Consider the following 21823-nt stretch of genomic DNA (forward strand, 5'->3'; position numbering starts at 1 on the left):
TAAAAAAGGCAAAGACCATAAAATTGCTTATTGGAATCAAAGATATTAGTGAATTTTCCCCTGGCTTTATTTAATTTGTGTTCACTTATGTTGTAGCGTGGTAAATATTGGATGAGAATGCACTATAAAAATAGGTACTTTTCTGGACATGAGAATGCAGTTTCAAACAAAAAATCTTCAGTGTGCCCATAAATATTCTATTTGAAAGAAGTATTTTAGGGAAACTAATAAAAATAAATTAGTATGATAAATACAATATAAATGATTACAATCTAGTAACAACCACATGAAAAAATAGAAAGCATAACTATTATTGTAGTCTCTGGAGTATATTTAATGAACATGAATGGTTGCTGTGCTTATTTATTTTATTTATTTTTCTTGATAATATATACCCATGTAGAATGAATTATTATCATATTCACTATTATCCTCTATTGTCTCCTACGCTATCTTTCCTTTCTCCTTTTATCAAAGTCAGAATCTCTGAGAGGGTGAAATTTGAGAAAAGCATTGAAGCAGAACAGGAAAAAGAGCAAGCAGCCTCTGGAAGAGTATTTTCCCAATAGTCTTATTGTGAAGTCCCTGTGAAGTCCTGAGAAAGACACGTGTCTGATGTGCTCAAAGAGCAAGCTCAGTGTAGCTAAAGCGGAGTGAGCAAAGATAGTAGACACAGGTGAAGCCAAAGAATTAAGAGAAGGAAGGATGCAAGGTTACTCTACCAAACAAAAAATAATAGAGAACCATCATCAGGTAAAGGTGAGTCTGATCAGGTATGGGAGTGGATGGTCAGGTGGCATGCTGCCCTGTGTGGGAGGCAGGTAGAAGGTGGAAGAGATAGAAAGTAACAGATGACAAGTGCTCACACAGATTCCCCCCAATGCACATGTGGTCTTTCAGAGCCTGGTGAATATTTCAAGACATCAGCTGCCGTAGCTAGCTTCTCAGCAGGCTGTTTCGCTCCACTGCTTTCTAGCCTCTTTTGAATTCTGATGTCTTTTATGCCAACGCTCTCCTCACTCTCTTCTTACCATTCCTTGTCTAATCGTTTTGGCTGAGCAAAAACATTTGAAATCAATTCTCTATATGCTGTATAATTCTTCCAGGACCCCCTAAAACTATTAGTCATCATTCCTGAGTTTAAGCATCTTTCTTATTAAGTGGGGAGGAGAATGAGGACCATAGTCTATGATTCAAACTCAACCAACAAGCTTTCATTCATGCATGTACCTATTGGTTAATGTAACAAACATGTTAATCATTCATGCGTTGTTTTCTCAGGCTTCTTTCTAAGTTGAGTATGCAGTTGAAAATAATAGGAAGTCTTTGTTGCGAAAGCTATTTTAGTTCCCAAGAGACCAACAGACAGATGCATACAGAGAGTTTCTAATAAGAGAAAAGAGTAAGGAAGCAAGACAAGGCTACGAGACAGGAAATAGAGCTACTTAAGATATGAGTCAAGTGAAGAAGATAAACTTTCAAAAGTCTAGAAAGGCATGCTCTAGAAAATTCAAATGTCCTTAATCAAAACTCCAAAATATCTTCAGCATATGCTGAGATTTGTAGTCACATTAGTGATGGGACTTTCAACTCCTGATTTATATCCCTAAACGATATCCTATGATTCTGGATCAGACCCTCAAAGCATCAGACTCCCCATGCCTTAGTAATGTAAGCCTAGGTGGTTTGTTTGCTTAAAAGCTTCCTGGGACATTCATCGAGGTTCATGATCCGCTGCAATGGTGATCTACTTGTAAACAGACCACGTTCTGTCTCTGAATTCATTTTCGCTGTCCTTGGCAACCTGTAAGTATGCTTTCAGTGCTATAACCTCATTTAATTATATGCTGGTCTAAAACCATTTTCCCATAGATTTCTAACCTTTGTCCTTATGTCCTATTGAAGTCAGAATTCAACCCCACTTGGTCCTTTACGTAGTTGGGAATAGTGCTTAAACTAATGAATTCCCTCCGTCCTTCCACAATATCAGACCTTGGTCCATCACACTCATTCTTAGACACACGAGCTCTATGTACGCCACCCATTCCTCAGTACCCAAAAGTAGCACAACAAAATTTCCCTTTCCAACAATGGAGACAACATCTTCTCATCTTTAGATATCCATTTCTCACAATCTCTCATATGCATCTTCCATGAAAATTCAGAGTACTATTACATCTTTTCTTTTTTGATTAATTTATTAAAAATTTATGAATATATTTGATCAAATCCTTTCACCCTTCCCAAATTGTCTAAGGTTTGCTCTTACCCACCCAAGTCCTCTTTATCCTCTCTCTCTCTCTCTCTCTCTCCCTCTCCCTCTCCCTCTCCCTCTCTCTCTTTCTCTCGCAAAAAAATGATAGTGATTAATACAAAGATCGACAACAACTATATCTTTCTAATGAATTCTATGATTTACTGTAATTCTTTTCTGATAGTATCTTTGCAAATGGTATTACATGTAAAGTTACTTATTTTTGTTCTGTCTTCTTTGCCTTTGGGGCCAAAAGTTCTCCACAGATAAGATGATGTAATACAGGTGATTTGTCTTACAAAACGCATTCTCTTGAGTTGGCCAATCTTCTTCCTATTTCTCTGCACAAGACACATCAATATTTTCTATGCAGTCATAAAAAATTTTACTCAGAAAATTTTTGATTGACCCAATTAACTTGAACACTAAATCAATGCAGTTCTACTTTTATAATAAAATGGAAATTTTATATAAATGAAACAGTAACTGAGCATTTAATTAAAAAGAACTTTCAGTGGGTTTCAAGGCTAGTTCACATTAGCTACATTCCAAAATTTCTTGGAATGAATCTGATCCGTCATTTCCGGATACTTTTGTGGCTATACATGTTGCAATTATTGAACTAAACATGGTCTTTTTCTTAATGTTTACTGTATACCATGGCAAGTTGAGCCTTTTCCTAATATTTGTAAGTCTTCGTGCAAAAGTAAAAATGAGATTCATGTTGTGTGTGTGTGTGTGTGTGTGTGTGCTATAGATCTAGACAAAAATATTCCATCTTCTAAATTACAAAACTCAATCATCAGAGGGGCATAGAAGCCAAGTTTTAATTTAGAATTATCAGATTCATTGGTACCAGGATATCCTGAAGTGTTGCTAACTGAATTCTGACTTTCACTCATGTCAGCCAGTCTCCTATACTTAGTAACCCAACCCAAGTATCCAAACACAAATACACTCTCCACAAATACCTGTCATTTGCTTATTCTCGGGACTAATAATATATGGACCCAGGTCATGTCTCTCCTCCCAAAGGATGAACTATAAAAGGAGGACAGAATACAAGTTGGGAGCCGACTAGAAAAGATTAGGTCAAGGACTTAGGGGAGTCCCTCTACTGTAAGTATAGACTACTAGCTGTAAAGCTGATAGATTTGGAAAGAGATGTGGCAAGGGTCCAATGGGCTTTTTAATCTGAGATGAAAAAGTTGAGACCAAAGCCTGCTAATATTCTGCTTTCTTAGTCTGAATCTAAGCACAATGTATCAGTAAGATAAAGGTAGGATGCTACAATTTTATAAGCATTTTAATAACTAGGACTAAAGTAAAATAGTTTCTGGTTACTGTCAATTTGCCTAGATATTACTTAGGAATACATGTTAATGTGTTTTCAAAGTATTTCATTTATCTCCCCATTGAAACATACCCCAAAACTATAAAGAATTCTACAGGATAATTTTCTTCTTGTCAGCATAAATTGTGATAACCTCAAAACTTCTTTCCACGGAAGCCTACAAGGCAAAGTCTTATCTATCTCTAAATGACCAAACACCTGAAATAAGATATTTTACTCCCCTGGTAACTACGAAGGGAATATTTTAGCAATCTGTAAAGTCTCTTCCAATCTAGTATCCTCCCTGACATGCTATGGACTCCCTACACTCCTACAGGCCTGGGAGACATGCCCTAGAGCAGTTGTCAAATTTAATGAAAGGCGCATGTAAAAAGAGTATAGGAGAATCAGAAAAGTAGAAAACTCTGTGTGTGTGTGTGTGTGTGTGTGTGTGTGTGTGTGTGTGTGTGTGTGTGTGTGTGTGTATTTGAGGCTTGGACCAAATAAAGACTAGACAGCACCCATTCAAGTGAAAGAAGTTAGAGTGATGGAAGGTGTGCAGCCTGATTTACAACTAAACCCTGAACCCTTTTGAAGAACAATAAAACATATTTTACAAAAGAAGAAGAAGAAGAAGAAGAAGAAGAAGAAGAAGAAGAAGAAGAAGAAGAAGAAGAAGAAGAAGAATTATTCAAGCTCTTTAAAGTGAGGCTGCCCAGATGTTTATAACAAACCCAAGTAACCTACCACATCATTCTAGATGAAAATTCCAGTCAAGACCAGAAGAGGTTAAGAAATACATAACAGAAAATTTTAGAATACCTTCTTGGATCTAGTTCCTATAAATGCATATTCAGGTTAGGCAGCAAGGGTGTTCTCCATAATTCACTGTATAAACATTTATGGAGCATGTTAAGCTGGTCACCTTGCTAGGTGCTGGACAATAATCAGAAAATCCAGGCATCGTGAAGAGAAACAGACCAATTGATACAGAATTACTCTCCTGGAGAAGTATGCAATCACACAGTGCTGAAGTCTGCTCACACTATTGCAATGAAAATTTTTATGAGTTCTATTGTAAAAACAAAACAGGGGCTATGACTATTTTTAAAGGGGGTTTTCCCCTCTAGGGTTACTAACAATGACAGTGACATTCAGAATTAATTTAGAATTTTTAAAAAGTTCATACATTGGGTAGTAAAGGAAGGAAAAACTATCCCAAGCAAAAAAAAAATCTAAAAGTGTAATGTTATATTCAGCAAAGCTACCCTTCAAAAAATAAGGAGAAATAATTCCCCCATATTAAGTTAAACCAGGTGTTTATTGCTGTCTTCCTATAAGTGATGCTTAAACAGAATCGCTTAAGTTCAGATGAACTATTAAAGAAAAACAAGAGCATATAATCTCACCAGTAAAAGAACAAATATGATCAATACAAAATAATATAACACATTAATCTTAGCATATATATCACTCCTTTTATTGTAGTACAGAAGTTAAAAGGGAAGAGTACAAAAATAATCATAAAAATACTTTAATTAATACACAAGATAATATAATTTGTGTTATTAATAACAAAGTGTATGGATAAGAGTATATAGGGTTTCATAGTAATTAAAGTTAAATTGTTATGAGCATAAAATAGATTGTTGTAATTATGAGATCGTTTATATAAACTCCACAGTAGTTATTAAGAGTACATTCCTAGAAAGGATAAAAATAGAATGATATTAAAAAACAATGTACTATGTAAGCTGACAAAATACAACAAAGAAAGACAGACAATAAGAGACGAAGAAGAAAGACAATAGAGTTGCAGGATAAAACAGTTAAAAGTGTTGGTATTTTACTGTCAATAACTACTGTAAACGGATAAAACTCAATCCACATATGCTTGCTCACGTGAACACAAATGGAAATAAGACCCAAGTATATGCTATCTACAGATACTTAGATGTATTCTTATGGAGACACAGGGCTGAAACTGTGCAGGGATTCAAAGAGATATTCCATGTAAACATACCTTAAAATAAGAAATATAGAAGATACCATGTAATGATGAAAGTGTCCAGGTAAAGCAAAATGTAACAGTAGTTAATACACCAGTGCCAAGCATCACAACACTTAAATGTATGACATGGAGGTTATACAACTAGAGGGAGATACAAAGTAGGTGTCTATATACCCTACCTAGAATTATGGAATGAAGATTCAGAGAAAATACTTTGAGCAGTACCAATTTGAAGTACAAATGCAGGACTTTCCAAACTCCAGTAGTGAAGGACATGTCCCCCTGTAGTGCACAAGTGACTAGCCGGGTGTGGTGGTGCACGCCTTTAATCCCAGCACTCGGGAGGCAGAGGCAGGTGGATTTCTGAGTTCGAGGCCAGCCTGGTCTACAAAGTGTGTTCCAGGACAGTCAAGGCTACACAGAGAAACTCTGTTTTGAAAAAACAAAAACAACAACAAAAAAAAGAATAGGTCATATGTTTGATCACAAAGTTAGTCTTAGCATATTTCAGAGTGTTTAACTCAACAGCAAAATATAAATAACTTGAGAGAAAGTAACTAAGGGAATTGACCAGACATTTCTCTAAGGAAGGGATGTCAACAGCTAACAAGTATATGAAAAACATACAATATCACTCACCAGCAGGAAAACACAAATGATCCTCATATTTCAAACAAACAGGAAACAATATTAAAAAGGATGTGAATAAATTGAAAGTCCTATACTGTTGGTGGGTATATAAAATATTTCAGCAATAATGGAATGTAGTATGAAGTTTTTAAAATTTTTTAAAAATAGAACTATGATATAGTCAAGTAATGTTACTTGTGAATATTTAAAAAGTTGAAAGCAGATCCATTAAGAAATATTTATTCTGCCATGTTCGTTGTAATATTATTCTTAAAACTTAGGAGGAAGAAACAGCAAAACTACCCACTAATAAATTAATAAATAAAGAAATGTAGGAGATATTCTTTGATCACAGAAAAAGGAAGAAATTCTATAATGATAGAAACTGGTTACTCTTTGAAAATACTGTGATAAGTTAAATAAACTAACTACAGTATGACAAACGTATAATTCTACTTATATGTAGTAACTAAAGTTATCTAATTTATAGAATATAAAACTTAAAATATGTATTCTCAAGGATGATGAAAATATGGACTAGGAGTAGCTTTCAACAAGTAGAGTTTCAGTCATACAAGAGGGAGTTTTACTAGAGAGGTGTCATGCAAGATATTTGTAACTGATGATGATGGTAACTCTAGAAACAATTTATATTACCTATACTTTTACAAACAAATGTCATGAGGTTAAGGCTGTATTTCATATGGTCTCACAAAGAACAAATGTTGAAAACAGGGATATAAATTCAGTTAGTCTCCAGAACCATCATGTTAGATCATATTCTATTCTTTCTTAGGAAGACTTTTTAAAAATAAGCATAAAATTATGAAAATGCATTTTAAAGAGGTGTCATTCACGAAGAATTATCCCTTTCTTAGGTTGAAGAGCATGTAGATTTGTGGACAGATATATTTATAGATGATAGAGATCAATAGATGATGGATGGGTAGATAGATAATGATAGATAAATAGATAGATAGATAGATAGATAGATAGATAGATAGATAGATAGATAGATAGATAGATAGATAGATAGATAGATAATTCTTTAAACACAAAGGCATTCCATCTTTAGAGATAAATGATTTTATTATGCTCAAATTGAAACCTGATTTTATTTCTCCAGAGACTTTACCAACTTCTGCACATATCAGAGTCAGCCCTTTTGAAAAATTAATTTTCTCTAAGAAACAACATGGATAGGAGAAATACAACAACTTGTGTCAAATCCAGATACAAGAAGAAATAAATAACAAAACCAAAACTAATACTTAACCTCCTAAACACCTATCTACTCCTGTTCACAAATAGACTCACATATATTCCTACATGCACACACAAGCAGCACTCGCCCTATAGAATCCCAGTGGGATACAAAGCCTCTGCCCCAGAGCGATGGGTCTGTTGTGAAGCAGTAACGTGCTCCTTTCTCTCTCAGCTTGTGTGGTTGAGAGGCCTTAACCATAGACAGTATTCTTTTAAATCTAGGAAGTGCAAGAAAGAAAGGTCACCTGCAACTTTTTCCCTTGGGGCTAAACAAGCCCAGGTGCATAGACACCAAGTGGATTGTGTTGGCATTTAATTTCTAAACTGGGGAAGCTAAATTTAGAGTGTCCTATTGACAAGCCACCATCCAGTAGGACAAAGGGAGGGGGAGAGTTCTTCAAGTCTGGTGTGTTCTATCCTGCATAAAGTGGGACAGCAGCAACTCTTCTGTAGCAGGTTATTCTCCTCTTCCCGAATCTCCACAGACACTGTAGGTAATGCTAAGATTGGAGGTGTGATTCCACTAGATTTCAGATTTCTCTCTGTCAATCGTACAGCCTTGGACCATTAGTTAACCTTACCCGACTGAATAGTTTAAGATTAAATGACTCAATGTGTTGTAAAGAGCAGAGAAAGCACAGTGGTGGGCTCATAGAAATTACTACATAAAGGGGAGCTGTGATCTACTTTGGCCAGTTCAACTTATTCCATGGTCTTGCAGAGATATTTAGGAGCATAGTGTCTGGGCAACAACTATTACAGAGATAAGGACAAAACTCTCCCCTTAAGCATCTTGTACCTAGTTTAAACATGAAGCTACATAGGGATTTTACTTTAAGCAAAGCAGTCCCTGGGAGCAGCAGTTCATCATCCCCCTGCCAAAGCCACAGTCAGAACCAGAATAATTGAGCTGGCTGTGTGGTTGGTTTCTGCACCTCCTATCACTCATGTGCCAATGGAAAGTATAGCAGGCAGCAGCCTCAGCCAGAGAGAACATAAATAGCCTTTTCCCCTTCAAAACATAACAAGTTAATCTAAGAAGTTATCATCATTTCATAGTCTTGCTTGAATGATTGAGTCTGGATTTGTTTTTACTGAAAACCTTTAATATCATGCCAGATAACATCATTTATTTCTCAGCTTCAGGAGAAATCTTTGAGCACTTGATTACACTTGGCTGTTTTCTGCCATGGCCAAGAAGAATAATCTGTAACCTTTGCATTACTGGGAATAACATGATCTTATCCTAGGCATGAGCTCGTAATCTCCCCATTTAAGAATCCATGCCTAGACCTTAGGTCTCAGAGGCACTCAAGTAATAAAATGCCATTGTCCATGGCTAAGTGTCAGGGACCGCTGACCCAACAGCTCAGTGAGCTAAAGAGGTTAACAGAACTTTGAAGTTGAACTTGGCTCCTGTACACAGCTACAGATAGCATCAGTCCTAGGTGGTGCTCTTGGACTCACACAGACAAGTACTCGAATTCTGAAGACTGCTTCCATTTGAAACACAGAGTGCTTTTAGGAAATAATAATATATAATTAAAATCTATTTGATGAACAGAGGTAATTTTTATATTCAAGGAAGTTGCTGAAGCAGCAGTTTTCCATTCATTAGCATATTTACCAGGTTAATGTACTGTACTTAATAAAGTAAGCAGTGTTTTATAATTTCCTAGGCAAATTGTGAAAGTAGAAAAAAATGAATAAAATTTTGTTCCATTTTAAGTATCTGAGTCAACAAATTAATCTCTCTTTCTCCTAAGAGAGCTATTTTCCTCCAAAGTGAGCATTCATATATTTAGTGGTTTTGATGAACTTGAAAAAAAAAGTATTCGTTAATGTGGAAAAATGATGCGATGAGGAATGTGTTCATCAGCTTTCCATTGTTGTGAAAATACCAGAAATAATAAGCTCGTAGAAAGAGAAGGCTTATTTTAGCTCATTGCTGCAACCCATGGTCCTTGCCCTGTTGCTTTGGGCCTATGACGGCATGGTCTATCATGGTAAGGGGATAAAGCCACAGTGCTAGTTTCCATTACATAGGAAACAGACAAAGGAGAGAAAGGACCAAAATCCCAATATCTTCTTTAAGGTCATGTCCCTAATAACATGATATCTTTCCATTAGTCCTTCCTTCCTAAAGACTTAACCACTTACTATAATACATAGACTGAAGACCAAACCCTCAATTTACTGACTTCTGGGACATTTAAAACCCAAATCTTAGAGCTAGCAATGTAATAAACATGGACAAAAATACATGAAATACAGTGACCTTTAGAAATGGTACAAAACACAGAGATACACGGTTATCCAATTTTTTTTTTCAAGAATAGAAAGAAAAATGTAAAAAGAAAAATGTTTTTAGCAGTTTCTGGAAGAAAAAATGAGGTGGTAATAACAATACTTGGGAACCACTTCTGGGAACATGATAAAGAAAAAAATGACTGAGAGATGGGTCCAATTGCTTCAGAGATTCTGTAATCTCTGCATCGAAGGATTTCATTTCAGAAGGCAGAAACAGTATAGGAACAAAGACCAGTAATAAACAATCATCTAAAGTGGTAAGAAAAAAAAAAGAATGAAGAAGAAACAGCAACTGGTTGCAAGTCAGAAGTACTGAGGCAAGTGTCCATGATTTGCTTAAAGCTATGGGGTACTTTTTTGCCCTCCTTCAATGCTCACCTTAATATTTTATTTTCCCTCTAAGGTTCCCAGCCTAGGAAATAACCAAGACCATCTGCAGTAAGTCACTCTGTGCCTTGGGATGCAATCATTTTCTCCTTCCCAGATGCAGGCCCCAGGCAAGTTTCAGGAAATCATTAGTAGAGGCACTTGTTCCTTTGCTTGAGATTTTGCAGCACTGTTGGTATCTTACTTTGAGCTTTTATTAATATATACATGGCAGACCTCATTCATGGAAAAGCAAGGCTCCCTTTTATAAGAGAATATTGTCATTTGCTTTCTGTCCTTTTCCCCCCAGGCTTACAGAAGTATAAAGGCATTGTGTATACTGTTTTGAAGAGAGTCAGACAGACTTGGGTGTAGCTTCCTACTTTGGGCAAGTGCTCTGACTTTGTTGATTTAGCTCTTCTTTCTCCAACACAAAAACGGTGCATCTCACTAGATTCGTGTCCTAAGAAACAAAAGAAATTGCATAGAGCCATTTTCCTACAATAGAATTACTCCTAGGTTTTCATAGTCTGCAATCACTGGGAAGTAAGTGTTCAAAGTGTGCCAGCTAATAAATTAAAGATAACCTCAGAGAACATTAAGTGTGTTTATGTTGTATTAAAGAAAGAAAGCAAAACACTTACTCTTGAATTCATTATAATTTCTTTATTCTTTCACATTGATATTTTTCATTCATTCCTTCTTTGAAAATTCTGACTTTGTGTAGTTATTCGTTTTTTATATACCCTGACTTTGGGGAGTGATTTCTAAGTGTGAGCCCTGTGCTTTCCAGATGTGTGTACTTTGTAGTTATCAGTCTGTCTGTAGCTTGTCTGTTGTGTCTATCAGATCTGTCCCTGTAACTTATCTGATCAGTCTGGGTGGGAGTCTTTATCTGTCCCTGTGTCTGCTTGATGTCAGTCTCTCACAAAGGGTTTCACTGTGTATTTGGTGAATGGCACAGAAAATGTGGTCTATAGATGGAATGATAGATGTATTAGAGAAATATTTATTAGAGTTTGACAAGGAAGGAGGTCACTTGTGGAATTCAACTGACCTAGAAGTGCTCAGTACTTAGAGCAGACATTATCAAGCTATTGCCAAGTTGTTTCCAACAGTTATGCAAATGTTTGTTGTAAGGTGTCTTAAGGCCTGATGTGTGTTTTCAGCAAATTATTACCACAGTACAAATGCATAAACACACATACATTAGGCTGAGTTGGTGACATGGAGAAACACCTAACTTAAAGGTTTAGCTATGAATTCACTTAGGTTCTAGAAGCTGATTACGTTGGAAATCCAAGAGCAGGAAGGTCAGTTACACTGTCCTCTTGAAGGCAGATTAAACTTAAACAAGCCGAGTTCTCAGTAGGATTACAGGCTAAATACAAAGTCTTAAACGATCTCAAGGAGAATTATGAACGTTGCTGTGAGGTCTGCGGAAAGGTCATTCTTTGGGGGAATCAAAAGATATTTTCATAAAAATTTATCACTACACAAAGTCAGAATTCTCAATGAAGGGATGAATGAGAAATTCAGTGTAAATAAAAACATAGTTTACAACAACAACAAAAATAATGCCAAAAGCATTCTTTTTTCGTTTACATTTTTTACATATTCACTTATTTGCTGTACATCCCCTCACTGCCCCCTCCTAGTCACCCCCTCCCACAACCCTTCCCCCATCACTCCCTCCCCTTCTCCTCTGAGTGGGTGTACAACCCCCAGGTATTCCCCTCCCCTGGCGCTTCAGTTCTCTGTGATGCTAGGTGCTTCCTCTCCCACCGAGCTAGAAGAGCATATCCCAAATGCAGGCAACAGCTTTTGAGATAATCCCTGCCCCATTTGTTCTGGACCCACATGAAGACCAAGCTAAACATCGACTCCATATGTGTTGGTAGGCCTAGCTCCAGCCACCTTATATTCTTTGCTTGATGGTTCAGTATCTGAGAGTCCAAAGAGTCAGGTGAGTTGACTCTGTTGGTCTTCCTGTGGGGTTCCTATCCCTTTGGGGGCCCACAATCCTTTCTCCTAGCCTTCCATAAGAGTCGCATGACAACATGCTCCTGTCTGCAAGCATAACAGAGTACCATTAATAGTGTTAGGCATTGGAAAAGCATTCTTCTTAATGTGGCACACCTTCAGGTCCAACAGTGTACATAATTGAATGTTTCTTTGTTCTCTTGACTCGTGTTATGTATAAGACAAATAAGAACCGTTGGGTGATGGGAACTTACCCTTGAGATTGAAGAGCTCAAGTTTGAAAGATGCAACAGACAGTTACATTTCTGCTTGCTCATTGTAGACGTTAGGTGTACTGACTTTCATATTCCATAGCATCTGACTCTCTTTGTATTTCAGCTACCAAGCCCCTTGTTGCTTCCTTTCTTTCTTCATTTTGAATTCCTCCACCACTCCCAATCTACTGGGCTAAACTACAAACTTCAAAGAAAAGAGGCAGGCTGGAGATCAATCTGCAAAAGAGGCAAGAATCTTCTGTGAGCCCCTGTGTTTGGTTCCAAAGACCTCGCTGTTGGATGATTGATGTTAGATTTTAAACATTAATATCCTACACTGGAATTCAACATTCGATTTGATGTGACTGATTTACTCAGAGAGTAACAAAGTCTCATGTGTATGCTGCCAAATGAGAATGACTTAAAACAGGGTTGTCTTCAGTCACACATTTCTCGTGACCTATGTGTTGGCTACCCTTGTTTCTAGACCAATGTAACCTTGATATTCTAAGTGTTTCATCTAGTAGAGATATTTTCATTTGCAGAGCCTTCAAAAGGTGACTATAAAGGTTGCAGCAAGTGCATTGAACAGTTATATACAGTGATGGAGAAGTAAATAGATGAAAGTGGGAAGACAAGATTTCCAATCTGCCCCGGCCACTAATTAGTTTGGAAATCTCAATCACACTGCTACAAGGCTCAAAGACTCTTTCCTCACACTTATACAATAAGGGAGGAGCTGACCTCCTTGATCTCTGAGGTCTCTTGAAGCAGCAAAACTCTGTAGTCAGCAGAACCTTTTACAACTCAGCAGGCAGACACTATAGAAACCCCATCTCATTTCTCCACTTCTAAATTTATCACTTCAGTCATCAACAAGACATTGCCCAATATAAGAGAGCTGAGTGAGGCATATTTGATAGCAAGGCAGTTGTCTTAGCCAAGTTAGGAATGTCAAACTTTACTGGGGTTGTTGATTCTCTGTTAAAGAAAACTGAAGAGGATGTAGCCAATCCTAGATGGCCCAGTTCTTCAGTAGCTTACATAACCCTCAGCATGGAAAGGGTGGGAAGACATCTCTTTCAGTCCATTTCTATACAGCACAGCAGGCTCCAGGCTTTCATGGCCTTCTGCCTTCCAGGTAAATAAAAGAAGCAAATAGTCCCCACCTTCCTTCCTTCCCCCTCCCTGCCTCTTTTAAGGTGATTATTCTCTTACCATCTTTGGAGTCTAACTTAAGACACAGTCCTTTCAGATATAAAAATGTTCTGTCCAATTCCATCTTCCCAACTGTGCAGAAGAATTACAAGGGATTCACAAGAGTGGAGAGACCTCAGAAATCTATGTGGCTGCATACTTGGATTCTCATTCTTCTGGGCACAATAGATGGGGTTTGTCTGACATACAACTAAAAGGGATGGATCTGGGGGTAACGATGAGCATTCTGCCTGCCTGTGAGAAAGTGAGTGTGTTTCTAACTTTTAAAGGTAAAGTTAGAAGTCTAATTAGAATGGGGAGGAGATGAAAAGGGAGCAAAGACTGCCTCTGACTACAGTGCCTGCCTGTGGATTCCTTTCCTAATTGGGCTGACTTGTCTAGTGTCATTGGAAGAGATTATGCTGCAGCATGATATGCTGGGGCTAGTCGATGTTTATGGGAGCCCTGCCCTTTTCTGGGGAGAAGGGAAAGAGGGGTAGTTGGAGAGGGATGTGAGGTAAGAGGGAGGAACTGGGAGGAAAGCAGGTGAGGGAAGCTGCCATGGGGTTGTAGAGTGAATAAATAACTTAGTCAATAGAAAAAACTCAGCTCAAGAAAACAAATAAGCAAAAACAAAAAGAACAGGGAAGAGAAGAGAAGCTTCTACTCTGGTCCTTTAGATTCAGGTTTTATTAAAAACAAAAGACCTTATTGTGACACATTAAAGTGGCGGTAAGTGAATGAAAAAAACAGAAACAGAAAAAACAAGGCTGCTCCTAGGTATGGTGGAGGAGAAGGTTTACTGTAGATAAAAAGGAAGCACAGCCAAAGGCAAGGACATCTAGGAGAATCTAGAGTAAACATGTCCAGGATGAGCTGGGCCATGTGAGGAGAGAGGGGATAAAAGAGATGAAAGCCAGACTGAGAGGCCAGGAGGATAAAGGCTAGACAAAAAGCCTGGATTATATAGGGAAAGGTGGGGGCGGGGGAAGATGCATCCGAGTCCTTGGACTGGAGAGTTCAGGGTAGGGGGTCCAGTTGAGTATGCCAGCCATATACTGTAATGAGTAGGACTGTGGGATGCTGGGAAAACCTGGTGGCCAGATCTGTTTTGATAAGGTAAATAGGCACCTGAGCCATTTAGCATCTCAGCTATTTATCCCAATATTTGAGACTTAAGAGTGAGGTCATTGTAAATTAAGAGAGAAATTGGGTTCACTTGCAAAAACAGCAGCAAGCAGAGATTCTTAGCCAAGAATGGCTTGCAGAAGGTTAAGAGACAGGTGGATGGGTGGAAATTTATCAAGAGAAGACAATAATGCCTAAACTGAAGTAACATGATGCCTTTTGCCAGCAGGCCAGTGTATAACTGATGACATGACTGGTTCATGGTATAGTTAAGGGAAAAGTTTTTAATTTTATGATTTGATATATGAAAGGAGCCAGAGGCTCCCAGAATAATCCAGAGCAGAGAGAGAAAAATGACTGAACATGGTCAGCAGGTGAAAGAAGCAGAAGCTGAGTGGGGAGGGGGGAGTAGGGTGCAGGGGGTTGATAGAGGGAGAAGGTAGGAGAGTGGAGAGACTGAAAGGAGAGAGACAGAGAAAGGGAGACAAAGAGAATGCATGGGTAAGATAGCAGTGGTATAAGAAGAATGACTATCTGTGGGGAGGGAAGCCCTGGAGCTGGAGGGAGTTTGGGGTAGGAGAGGGGGTCAGAAGGCCTAGGGTGTTAGCATGGACTTTGAACTGTATTGCCAGAACTTGAAATACCAAGGGAACTTGAAAGCCAGGATTTGTCCCTCTGCCTTCTGGAATTTGCGGAAATAAAGGTTCCTCAGGACCTGACAGCCAGGAGTGATAGGACATAAAGGCGAGAATGGCAAAGGAACTGAAAATTTGATCAGAAATGGAAGGGTCTGAGACATTTACTAAAGTGACTTCTCAAGACTTTTTACTAAAACTGGGCTGTACACAGAAGCCTTGGAGGGAACACTAAAGGCAGAGGCGCTTGACTAAAGTTACATCAAGGAAATGGTCTCTGGGGCTCTACCTATAAAGTGTTTAGAAATTTCATTTAGAAAATAAGTAAATAAATGAACAAACAAATAGATAGATGGATGGATGCCACTCTTGAACTGTTGACATAGCTCAGTCAATAAAGTACCCGCCTTTCAAGCATGAGGTCCAGGTCTCAGTCTTCAGAGCTCACTTTAAAGGCATGTGCTTATAATTCTAGCCCTGGGTAGGTGGAAACAGACGGAGACAGGGGGATTCTTGTGGCTCTCTTGCCAGTTGTCCTGGCCTATTAGGTGATCTACAGAACCCAGAGAGACTCTGTTTCATAATCAAGATGGACAGCTCCCAAGAAATGACACCCAGTGTGCGCGCGCGCGCGCACACACACACACACACACACACACACACACACACATAAACATGAACATATACACAGAGAGTCAATATGTCATATCTGCTTAATGGCCAATGACATGTTTGTCTTAGACACTGTGCTGGGCTGAACTACTTTTGGTTTCTCTGTATGTCTTTTCTTTGATGCCTCAATGTTTTTTTTTTTTTTTTTTTTTTTTTTTTTTTTTTTTTGTGATCCTTGGTTTATGAAGTTTAGTTCTCATCTTAAAGTCTGGACAGCATTCTCAACATTGCTGAGGCTTGGTGTGACAGGAAACAAATCTCAGCCTGTGACATGTACCACACCGCCCCATCCCACCAAAAAGCGTCCCTGAGAAACAAGCATTTTGTGACAGTCTACATTAATTATGTATTACTCTGTCTTTATTTTCATACCAAGAAGAGATTCCTCATCAACTGAGAAGGGAGCTTGTGTGCTATTTAGTTTTCTTTTCTTAATGTAGTACTCACACAAAGCTTCAAAAGAGCTGTGTTGAAGGGATGCGTTTTAAAACCTGAAACACTTGTGTGCCTTTCCACTCTCTCCCAGTCTTGGCCCTAGGGAGGCCCAGGGCCCTGAGTCTCCTGGCTGCATCTAGTCAGCTAAGCCCTCAACTCAAGGCTTTCCTCTGGGGCCATTCAGTAAATACCACATAGTGACAGAGCAGAAGCCTGCAGGTCAGAAACGATGTGGTGTAGTGATCAAGGCCTGGAAGCTAGAGGCATCAACTCAGCCGCACAGAGAAAAGTAACAGAAACCTAGTTGCCAGTCTGAAGGACAGCTCAGTCAATAAGGAAATAAAAATAGCATATATTCTCCCCAAGAGGGGGAAAGATTACACAATTTATAAAGACATGGGCTGTTTGTTTTCTTTCCTCCTAAAAAAAAAAAAAGAATCATTAACATGAATATCCTAGAGTTTATTCAAGCATGTGTCCTTCTTAAAGCCTTGTGCTATGGGCTCTGAAGAGCATATTCAGATATTGCTTGCTTGCCCGAACAAACATGGTATATTTTCTAGACCATCAAATTTTACTTAACGAATGAAATTGAGTGGAACCCATGTGTCTAGGATGCAGTACACATCACTATATCTATTATTCCAGTAGAATATGAATGTAAACTCTGCTCACGACATAACAAACATAACAAGAAAAGAAAGCAGATCTGTATTGGTTGGAGAAAGAGCAGACTCTGTGGGAACTTTGGGATGGGGTGGACAGGCTGGTTTACCTGTATTTTGTGTTTTGTTGTGCTGTGTATGTCAGACTTGGAGCTGGGAAAGACAGTGGTCTCAGAAAACCAATGGAATGCAGACCAGAAAAGACTGCATTGAAGGCAGAAGAGTGAAGAGTAAAAGGCAGTGCAGCAAGAACAGAATATCTACATAGTAACGACTGCACCACAGCCAAAACTCACAGAATAAACTGGCTACTGGCTCACTTATGCCTACACGGAGCTGTATGAAACCTAGGTACCTACAGTCGTGGCTGCTGAGAGACATCCAAGTATCGTAGTGAAGGTAGAGTGACAGAAGGCTACGTAGCAATCTGAGCTTGGCGTAGCCTCTGACCAGTGGAACATCCCACCAGTGTCAGTGTGGTACATCTGGGAATCCAGTACTGCTCACACTCCCTGAAGTAGCAAGTCTCTGCCCATGCAGTTGAGCTGAGGTTAAAGAGTTTAGTAGAAGTTACAAATGCAAAGGAAATAAGAAGAAAAGGAACATCAACATCCCTCTGACATTTTATGTAAAAAGTAAAATCAAAACAGATTACAGAATTAAATGTAAAAAGGAAAAACTATAAACCAGTGTAAACCAACTGTCTTCGTGATATAGATCAGGCATAGTGTTCTTAGAGTTAATTCTGAAAGTATTATCCATACAGGAGAACAAATCAATAAAGAAAGTTTCATCGAAATTAAAAAAAAAATCTGCCTTGTAAAGTATCAAGAAGAAGGAGACGGAGACGAAGGAGAAGGAGAAGGGGAGAAGGAGAAGGAGAAGGAGAAGGGGAGAAGGAGAAGGAGGAGGAGGAGGAGGAGGAGGAGGAGGAGGAGGAGAAGAAGAAGAAGAAGAAGAAGAAGAAGAAGAAGAAGAAGAAGAAGAAGAAGAAGAAGAAGAAGAAGAAGAAGAAGAAGAAGAAGAAAAGAAACAAGGTACCGAGAGGAACTGTGAACTACAACCATCCTCTAAAATATATAAATCTACAGAAAGGATTCTATACTCAGCAATAAAGTACAAATATAGAATCCAATCTGAAAACTATAAATTTAAATGAATAAACATTTCGATGACAATGAGAAGCATTTTTTTTTTTTTGGAAAAGGCAAGTAAATACAAATGTGTTGTGCATCACTAGTGATTTAAAATGTAAATTAAGGAACAATAAGATATCAGTATGCACCCATCAAAATGGCTAAACTAAAAATAAATGAAACAATACCAAATATGGCATAAATGTGGTGAAACTTTGTCACTGCTATATCTGAGGGAATGCAAAACGATGGAGCCACTCTGGGAAAGTGTTTGACACCTACTTTGAGAAATAAGTGTATGGTCAGCAATTGTATCCTTAAGTATTTTTTCTAGAGTTTTACATTTGAGAGAACAAGTTAGATAATATGGAGAGATTCCTATATTGTTTCTAACAATTGAAAATGAATCTGTGTTTTAGATTTCTCTCAAAATTTTAAAACATTTATAAATTTAAAAAGGGACAGAGAAGACAGAGGAGACATTGTATATATTAAACACGCTGGAATGAGAGCAATGCGAACTTTGTATTTTTTAGAAAATACAAAATATTAAGAAATTTCACATGTGCCACAAATCATTCAAACTGTTGCACATCCCTCCGCATAAGACTGGGCATAGTTGTCTTCCCAGTGGACTGGAGTAAGAAGGCTTGGGAGGAAAAGAGAGAGAACTCAGTGAGACTCTTGTGTTGTACTTCCTTCTATCTAAAGGTTTAAACATTCTTTTGTAAAACAAAGAGTAATAAAAAATGTTTCTTACCTTCCTATTGAGTTATTATAAAGATCAATTAACAAAGTAAATCTGTGACCAGGACAGAATTGTTTTTATTAGGGCAAACAATACAAGATTTGTCATGGATTTAGATGAGCTAAAGACCCCCCCCCCAAAAAAAAAAAAAACAAAAAACAAAAAAACAAAAAAGCAAAACAGCAATAACATCACACCCAGGCAAACAAGACAAATACATTTATGTTCATCTTTTGGAAGAATAAAATGTGGTCAATGCAAACTTTGGAAAAACTGGGTGGAGGAAACTTACTAGAGCAAATTCTTGCAAGTAAACACCTCTCTAGATTGTCATGGTCTTTATCATTTCTTACTTCTTTCCCCATAATGGTATTTTGAATTCTGCAGAAAATTGTGAACTTTGTCCTGTGTAACAATCCCTTAAAAAATCAAATGGGGAAAAGATTTCAAATTATTGAATCACACCACATATTTGGTGATGCGTTATTTAAAAAGACTTAGGGAACTAGAAACCACCAGACTAAGTCAATACCTAGAAAGACCAGATACCAAATCAAGATGTGTAAAAGGCTGAGAGAGAACAGCAATCGTATATTACCGCTGAAGAGCAGGGAAGGGCTAATGTAGGCTGGATAGAAAAGGACACCAGGGGAAAAAAACAGGCATGGCTAGGCATTCGCCATCCATTTGGAGGTCTTCCAAGTGACTCCTACTCACTCGTCTCTCAGGAAAGAGACAAACATGGTAGATCCATTTGTGAGATTGTCCAGACCCAGGGAAGCCAAGTTGGGCACTCGTGTAAATGTGGTTGGGCAAGCAGCTGCACATCAGAATGCTCGGATGAAAGCGCTCAGCAATCCAGAGGGCAGTTGGCATCAGAAATCTGCATCCATGAGATGGCTAGAAACATGATCAAGGTTAAGCAGAGTCTCCTGTTACTGAAGCTACTTCCCATTTCTAGGCAGACAATGCGCCCGAGAAGGCAGTTTGGGCAGGGTTAGAAACAGCATGGGGATATAATTATTTTCAGAATTCGAGTCCAAGTTGAGACTTGGGGGGGGGGGCAGAATTTAAACACATTTAAAGAGATCATAAATTACAAACCATCCAGAGTGTGTAGGCTTGGATTCCCAAAGAGTGAACTAGAACAACTTGAGTCACTCTTGCCTGAGGGCAGTGGAGAAGCAGCACCCGGGGCAGCATCTAACCTTGTGTAGGTTGAAGATGAACCTATGGTAGAGGCAGAGGCTTCAGAAAGAAAGCAGTAAAAGGCCTTGACACAGATACTTATTTCCTGCAAATTTGGTATCTAGGATGATTCAAAAATAGTACTTCTTTACACTAAAAGATATAATATTAAGAGCAGCCAGAATAATAATGCTACCTCTGGCGCTATCCTCCCATGTTCTTCTTTTGTGCTATGATCACAGCCGAAATACGTTCTATATAAATATCAGAGACTACATATCTGAAAAGTCACGGGGAAAAGGTCAGGCTCTAAGTAACTTCAGAATCGGGCTTTTAGGGGTAACAGAACAGAAGTCTGCTTTATCCTTTGCGAAATACCATGATAAGTTGTGTTCCAGCTTTTGCACCTCACTGTCTGCAGTGTTTGGCCTGGAGCCTAACAGGTACGCAGGCTTACTAGCAAGATAAAGATGGTGTCGAGTCTGCAACCACATAAGCTTACCTTGTTACATTATTGTATGAGACATGATATGAACTACAGAATCCTTCCACTATATACTAAGAGATAAGTTATGAATATTACTTAAGCAAACAAAAATCTTTTTAAAGTTTTTTCTTATTATTTACCTTTGGGGGGGTTGAACACTGCAATTTCTTATGTTGGGCTCAAATATCCTCATGAATTAAATGCAGACCACTGACACTCTTAGGTCTATCCATATGCAATAGGACGGCATTCTATTTGGAAGCTGTCTACTATCCAGTTGATCTTCAGGAGAAGACCCCTTGAGACCCCTAAAATAAAATCACCACCTCTCAGTCGCAGCTTATGTTTATGCCTTTTTTTCTCTTTGCCAAGATGAGTCACATAAAATCTATGAGTTTGCTTTGATTACACTCCATTTCACTTGAAAACTTTTACTATTGTGTTTACAGATACTCACCAACCAGTTCTTGGTTGTTGAGGGTCTGTCTACTTTTTACTTATATTGCTGTGTTGCAACATGAGTTTTTTTTCCTCTCTCTCTTGTGAGGTCAGACAGGCCTAACTGGGGGAAGTAGTCTGCAGTGATATTGAGAAAGAGTAAAAAAGTCAGAAAATGGCCTTTTCAGGCTTTTCCAGCTGATAGAACGAAATTGGGCAATTTATAAACAGAAGAAATTTATTTCTTACAGCTCTAGAGTAGAAAAAGTCTCAGACCAAGTTGCTAGCAGATCCTGTGTGTGGTACAGGCTCAGTCACCGCTTTATAGACCCATCTTCTTTTTACACCCTTCCAGGGTAGGAAGAGACACGTGTCTTCTCTGCTCTCTTGGGCCTCTTTTATTAAGGCACAAATGGCATTTGGGGGGCGGGGAGGGGTGATTATCACTTCCTCAAGGCCCCATCTCTTATTATTACAGCGTTAGATTAAATTTTAAGATATGAATTCCAGAAAGAGAGAAACACTCAAACCTCAGCAATAGGTAAGAAAAATCAGAGAAGAAAGTTAAGAGAAACTGTCAGATACTAGGTAAGAACTTACCTGAATGGGGTGGGGTGACAGGCTGGCAGCCACTGACAAGCCTTGAGGCTAAGTAGGAAGCAGAATTAGTGTGTTAGAATTGCCCAT

The 21823-nt window shown here is 38.4% G+C and overlaps 1 protein-coding gene and 1 long non-coding RNA gene across 6 annotated transcripts in view; both read left to right on the plus strand.

The window, feature by feature from the left end:
• The window catches only part of Lsamp (limbic system associated membrane protein), a 2143093-nt gene that overhangs the window by 2020037 nt on the left and 101233 nt on the right, over positions 1–21823 (plus strand). The gene's annotated exons all lie outside the window — the stretch shown is intronic.
• The window catches only part of LOC147000643 (uncharacterized), a 61273-nt gene that overhangs the window by 37799 nt on the left and 1651 nt on the right, over positions 1–21823 (plus strand). Inside the window, exon 2 of the long non-coding RNA XR_015045784.1 lies at positions 12532–12655. This is a non-coding gene — a long non-coding RNA (uncharacterized LOC147000643). The remainder of the gene's footprint in view (positions 1–12531; positions 12656–21823) is intronic.

The sequence above is a fragment of the Mus caroli genome, unplaced genomic scaffold (genome assembly GCF_978045245.1).
Source record: "Mus caroli unplaced genomic scaffold, Mus_caroli_1 scaffold_17, whole genome shotgun sequence".
NCBI lineage: Eukaryota > Metazoa > Chordata > Mammalia > Rodentia > Muridae > Mus > Mus caroli.